We start from the raw sequence: 7,365 nt of genomic DNA on the forward strand, positions 1-7,365 counted from the left end.
CAAGCCATCAGTCTGATGAACAGCTGACTTCTGACTCACAGTGTCAGGTTCAATTCCTGTGCAATAACCCAGCAACACTGTCTCTAATCAGCACCTGTTTACTGGTTCCACTTATTATTTATTCATCATTCTCTATTTCAGAGCTGTTCATACTGTTCATATTGTAATATAATACTTATATAAAAACATAATACTTATTTATTCCAGCATCCTTTGCTCTATGCTCCATAATTAAAATAATAATAATGTATCCAAATTGTTTTACTCCTGCACACTTTGCACTCTTCATTGCACTAATGCCTCAACCTGTCTATATTGTTTCTGTTTATAGTGTGTATATATTGTTTGTTGTTGCTGTTTGTTTTGTATGAGTAAGCACACTGTGAGCAACGTATAATCCAAAGCAAAATTCCTCGTATGTGTCCTCATACCTGGCATGGCAAATAAAGCTGATTCTGATTCTGATATATACAGTCTACAAATAGGCCTACCTCAAAAATATACTCATATTTGAGTTACTTTCCATCGATGGCAAATTTTTTTGTAATAATAATTAATATTCGCAATAAAGCCTGTGTGTAATGTGTGTAAAAACTAACAAAAGAGTAAAAAAATGTAATTTAAAGTATGTCTTTTTCTTCTTCTTCTTAATAATAACATTTAAAAAGTGTACAGGCCTACATTTATATTTTGATTGGACTCTATATGGAATTTTCTATCCCCCCTGATATAACCCAGCATTGCTATTTACTGAGCTTTTGTTTGATTTTACAGCATTTTCTTTCATAGCATTTTGTTACCTTTTTAACCTTTAACCAGGTACATCTGTAATGTAGGTTGAAATCCCTAATTCTAGACAGACCAGCCAATACTGTCACACAGAGCAAAAAAGATCATCTAAAAACATTAACCAAATGTAGGCCTACTAAATGTATAATATTTATTTGTAGAAGATAACGACTGATGTACCATAAAACGTTCCACAATATGATAATATATGTCTATGTATTTTTTATTCAAAATATCTTTTATCAACTGGGTCTATAATTGCATTGCAGTGTTAGTGTTGAACCACCAGGTGTCAGTATTGCAGTATGTGCCAGTTCAGGTGAGAAGTAACAGATGAGAGAGGCACTGACTAGTTTAGTGATCAAGTACAACCCAAAATTCCAACATATGAGAGCATATCATTGATATCAGGAGGAGAACAAGAAGAATAAATGTGGTCTTTAGAAGCAGCTGGCTGACTTCAAGCACTCTGAATGGACTGCATGCCACAGAACTGATTGACTCGTACAAACCAAAATTATCAAGACAAGCGAGTCAAAAAGTGTGGCTTGAGTCCAGAGAATGCCAAAGTTGGAGATGATTGGATTCATTATTCAGGAGGAGTTTACACACATATACCATTAAGAACATTTAAATATGTTCAAGAATCACATGTGGAAGAAACTGATGCTTCGGTGTGTAGTCTATTCATGAGCAATAAAGAATTGTGTTTCTACGATATGGCGGTTAACAAATAATTGTCCTATAAGCATAAAAACGGTTGTTACTGAGCCACCATCTGGCCAGAGGGCATAAGACTGTTTTATTAGCATTTTGCTTCTATTTAATAGTTTGATTGTCTAGACCACTGGTCAATTAGGACACCCTTGGTATGACCTTTACTGCCTGGGTGAAATTTGAGGCCTATCTGGAAACCGTGGCTGTGCAGGTCGTATGGTCTCTGAGCTCTAAGTGGGGGGGGGGGGAATTAAGGGGAAGGCAGAAAAAAAGAAGAAGAGCCACAACCTTTGCAACACCAGGGCTGCAGCAGTCTGTTGTGTCTGAACTCCCGCTAAGAAGAAAACTCCTTTCGTAACCAGAAGCGTGAGATCGCATCATGGCTGCAGGGCGGAGAGCCAACCAGCAGGGATTTCACCACTTCAGCTGCTGATTCAACTTGATTTAATTAGATTTCAGTTACGTTACTAACGTGATTTCATTTGGCATATTTGACACGTGTGGCCTTCATCCACATCCTGTCTCAGTTCACTGTTCAGAGAATGTGTGTGTCTGTGTGTGTGTGTGTGTGTGTGTGTGTGTGTGTGCGTGCGTGTGTTGTACAGCAAACTAAGGCGCAGTCACGAGCCAAAATAGGTCACACACGCCTGCTCCTTTTGGGCTCTCATTTGCTCTCGTGGTTTTTAATGAGCCTTGGTTTTTCGAGGGTATAAAGGACATTTACTCAGTTTTGGCGCCCACATGATGACAGTGGGCTACTAGTAGTGTGCTTTAACGAGTCCCAGAGTGAGACAATGAATTTACTCTAGTAACAGCATCCTTGGCTGCAAACGCGTCACCAAGTCAGCATCTTCTCTGCTGTCTGTGAGCCTGCTCACGTGCTCTGATGCGACTTTATTTCATTTCATCGGATGTGGAGATATTTATTTATGAACTGTTTGTCATGCATGGCGCCCTTCCGCCTTGCAGCTCATTTAGCTGGCGAAGGAATGTGTTGGTATATAATAACCTATATTGACACAACTCCTGACTGCATAACTGAAGGCTACATTTTAAGACAACAGAGGTGATATTGCCTCAAGCAAACTTTCTTTTCCTCACTCCCACTCCTCTCTTTTCTTTGAGGATATTTGTGTGTGTGTGTGTGTGTGTGTGTGTGTGTGTGTGTGTGTGTGTGTGTGTGTGTAAGAGCAGTCTCATAAATCACTATATCTGCTACAAGACCATTTTCCCCTATAAACGCCTTCTTCATATTCATACAAACATCGATCTTTTCTGCAGAGGATATGCATGTCATGTACACACACAAACACAAGCACGCACATGACTGCACTTGAATCCACTGCAGATGAAAAGAAAACATCTCCTGCCTAATTAGGAAAACACAGCAGTTGATCTTCCCGCGGCATCTGAGAAAATGTGACACCACACAACCCACCCAGTCCAATTTTTCTGAGGCAATAATCGAAAGCGTCCTGGTATTCAGTCGGGCTCGGCCTCCCCTTGCTTCCAAGGACAAACTGCAGCACCTTGTCTGCCCTGCTGACTGCTGAGTGGGTCATTGGCTGTCAGTTGCTCCCTGTTACGAAGCTGCACGACACCGGGGGCAAAGAAAAGGGCAGGGAAGATTGGCTCCGACCAGGCCCACCCAGGCAACCTGCACCAAAAGAAAACTTCACTGTGAATGGAAAAAGAGTGCTGCTGCATGAAGACCCAGACCTCCCATCATCACCTCATTGTCTTTTCCCCTGCACACCGCTGAGATCCCATCAGTCTGTGATGCTCCTCGCTATACAGAAGTTATTTTATGCTAAAGTTGTGGTAATTTCCTCTTTTTCTGTGACTCCCACTTTCCCCTTGAACATCCCTCAACTACATTTACTTTAGATGGTTTCCTACACTTCCAACAATGACTTTTCCACCCCCGAGAGAACAAGTGTGAACTTGGTGTATTTAGATTTGTGTTTTACGTTCAGGTAATGAGCGATAGCAGGAGAAGAAGTGGTACTGACAGCAAGAGAGCACGTTTTTTTTTTTCATCCGAGAAATCATATCCTTTTACTGAGAACTTGTCTGCTGGATGCATTGTTCTCTGGTCCCTCGAGGCTACGGTCGGTGGAGAGATTGCTGTGTATTCCTCCTCTCTTGGTGGATTTCTTTTTCCCTGTGTGACGATTGAAAGTCGGTGCAAAATGGAGAGTTTAGAAAGGAGCGCTATGCTCAATTGTCCTGAGGGACTGACACCAAAACGGGATGTTTAGCCTACTGTTGATATGTAACTGACAGAATTGCAGTCTATTGCTTTTTTTTTTCATACCTTTGTAGCTGCTTTGCTCATGATATCCACAGTGATCCACAAAAACAGAGCACCAAATAACAAGACAAGATGTTTTCCAGTTGCTATTTTGAAACTATGTGTGTTAAACTGTTTTCAGAAAAGAAATCATTTAACTAGCTGCAGAAAGAAATGTCTAGACTCCTTCTCAGAACTGAATAGAGTTGTTTGTCAACCTTATTACTGTCAGTCAAACATCACCAAATCATTTGGTGGCTATACCGGCAGCACTGATAACTGACTTTTTTTATTTTCAGCTATTGACTCCCTGCAGGGTTTCCTTTTTAGCATAAAACTGTTGGTTGTTTTGTTGTGGTTTTACTTGTGTTCCTTTACTTTATTGCATTCCTACTACGCCTTTTTATTGTGTATTTCGATTTCATTATTTCACACCATCTGCAATCCATATTCATCTCATGGGGCAATAAAGATTGGATTGAACTGCACACACAGTCACCCAGGGAGGAGTGGAGGGCGATGGTGTATTGGCAGATAACTGGAAACGATGTGAACATTAATGAATGAGGTAATAACGTAAGAGTTGTTTGGAAAACAATCTCACTACAAGGTCCATTCTGGGCCTTCGAACATATGGTATTATCTGGAATCAACATTGATGATTCCTTAAAAGGCCCAGGAAAAAAAATTGATATTTGAACATCTACATGAAAACATCATAAAACTCCATCTGCTGATGAAAGCTCCAGAGCCGCTGCGAAATGGAACCTGTGGTGACGTTGCTTTCTCAACTTCTGAACTTTGAACCTCAACATAAATAGTCACTTTCAATGTTTCTCTAATGCTTTGTGTAAGAAACTATACTATCTACTACTATACATCAATCAAAATCAAAATGTTCACCCTGGTTCCAGACGTCTGAATCGCTGTCCATATCTTTGATTCTTTTTAGGGATGCACCGAATCGAGATTTTTGGGGTTTACCGAATCCACTGGTTAAGATTCTGCCGAATCCGAAACCGAATACCGAATCCTACTCTCATCCTCAGTCCATTAACACAGTAAACACATTAATCGTCGTCTTCTGGTTAACACAAGTTTTAAGCTGTGACTGTCCTTCCTTTGCTGTACCTGAAGTTGCTGCATTTTGGCTGCTGTCTGTAGATTGCTTCATGCTCAGCCCGTATTCTTTCGGATGTTTCATACGCAAATGTTTTAACAGTGGCGATGTTGTGTATTGTTTGGGGTCCTCGCCACCACGAGACAAATCGGCATTGCAACATTGTATTGCTTTGAACATGCAGCTGGACTTGAATGGCCTTCTTTTGACTGAAAGTACTGCCAAACAACACGTTTTCTGCTCACGAGTTCCATTTTCACTTTCTCACAGCCTAGTGTATTGAATGGTCCACCTACATAAACACCTTCCCGTATTCAACGGCGGTGTCATTACATCGACCAGCGTAGCGCGCGTAGTGCAAGCGTAGGGTTCGGTTCGGTAGAAAAAAAATTCTAAGGTTCGGCAGAAACTGAACCCCATCAAAAAGCCCAATATTTCGGCCGAATCCGAAGCCGAATCCGGTGCATCCCTAATTCTTTTGATTTGATTCGTGTCAATGTGCTGCTTGTAACGTATCGGCAAGGGAGAGGAAACCCATTTAAAGGGGGTGTAGCCGGCATATGAGGCAGCAGGTAGGATGCTGAATCTCTGTCAGCTGATAATCGAACAACAGCAGGTATGGAGATTTTGTTGTAAACTTTAATTTCCTCTTTTCACAGCTTTTAAGAGGTGGCACAGACAGTACTGTACATTACATTATATTACATTACATGTCATTTAGCTGACGCTTTTATCCAAAGCAACTTACAATTGCTATATATGTCAGAGGTCACACGCCTCAGGAGCAACTAGGGGTTAAGTGTCTTGCTCAGGGACACATTGGTTGATGTATTGGTTGATTATTCTTTACAGTTAAGTTACAGTCACCACAAGCTGTCGATTGAAGTTGACACAAGCATATAGAGGTTTGTGTGCTGCACTGAAATTTCCATGTGGTCCAAATTGGCACTGGTCAAGTAATGGAGCGCACTTGTTTCCCCAGTTGGAATAACAGCCAGGCCAATTACAGCTTTGTACTGCAGGTATAGGATCAGGAATAGGGATACTGTGGTGTAGTGTAGCCAGAGCATCAAAGATAGGCAGGCAAACTTCTTGAATTCCAAACAGTGTAGATTTATTTGCAGGGTGCCATATGTATAAATCAGAAAAATTACACAAAAAAAAATACAAAACCTGAAACTATCAAAAGAAAATTGGAGCCAAAAGAACAAAAATCTACGTGGACAAAATGAGACAAAGCATGCGTTTGAGCAGCAAGGCTTCTCCAATAGTCTGCCCCAAAAAGTCGATAAAGCACGCGCTTATATCAGCACTGATCTTACCTCCTCTTTGTACAACAATAACACTCAAATCTTTCCTACACATGTGTTTGTATCAGAACGGCTTCCCGTCCATAAGCAGCAAACTGCCACTGCCTTTATAGGGCTCTCAATCAGCCCTGGACTGCACCACTATCTTGCAGTGGTTACTCTGTTAAAACCAATGGACAACTACAACCTAAATCGATAGCAGATTGTGGTTGTTGGCAAAATATATTACATGCATGCGTGAATTTTCTATATTTAGGAAAAGTTTCTCACCCTTCAACGATCGTCGGCCATGTTTCTGTACGTCAGTTGTCAACAACGTGTCACCAACTGGGAAACTCTGTTAGCAAGATCTAGCCCCAATTTCCCACCTCTGATTTAGAGATGGCCCGATACCATTTTTTGCTTCCCGATACCGATTCTGATACCTGAACTTGCGTATCGGCCGATACCGAGTACTGATCCGATACCAGTGTGTCATATATTTTATTATGTTTTAACAACTGTATACTACTATCCCTGTATGGATGTGATATGATTTCTATCTTTGTTGTCGGTCTGGCTCAGGTTAAACTCTTTGTGAAACATGAACAATGAACGCCACAGAACTTTCTTTTATTATCCAGTTTGACAGTCAGTTATAACGGAAAAAGAACATAAATAAACTACTTTAACGTAGATTTTTTTTCGGGCTTTATTACATGGTATCGGATCAGTGCATAAACTCCAGTACTTCCCGATACCGATACCAGCGTTTTAGGCAGTATTGGAGCCGATACCGATACTGGTATGTGTTGAGCTCTCTGTTTTAGCTACAGAGTAATCTTTGTTGGGAGTCACACATGCGCAGTACCTAGGTAAGGACTACTAGCTTGTCAGTTGCAGAGTATGAGGGCGTGCCACGCTAGCAGCTAGGCGAGCATTATAACGTGTGTTACAAAGTGATGCACGTTCGGCACGGAAGTAAAGGCTGGACTACAATAGAGCTGTTTGGAGCAGTTTGTGAACAGTGTTTTCTCTGGAACATGCATTAAAAAGATATATAACACAATAAAAGAAAGGGAAAAAGCCAAAAAGCATAATATGAGCACTTCAAAGCTTAAAGATGATAAACCTTAACTCTTAAATTGGCATTGTTC

This window comes from Sander vitreus, chromosome 17 (genome assembly GCF_031162955.1).
Source record: "Sander vitreus isolate 19-12246 chromosome 17, sanVit1, whole genome shotgun sequence".
NCBI classification, from domain to species: domain Eukaryota; kingdom Metazoa; phylum Chordata; class Actinopteri; order Perciformes; family Percidae; genus Sander; species Sander vitreus.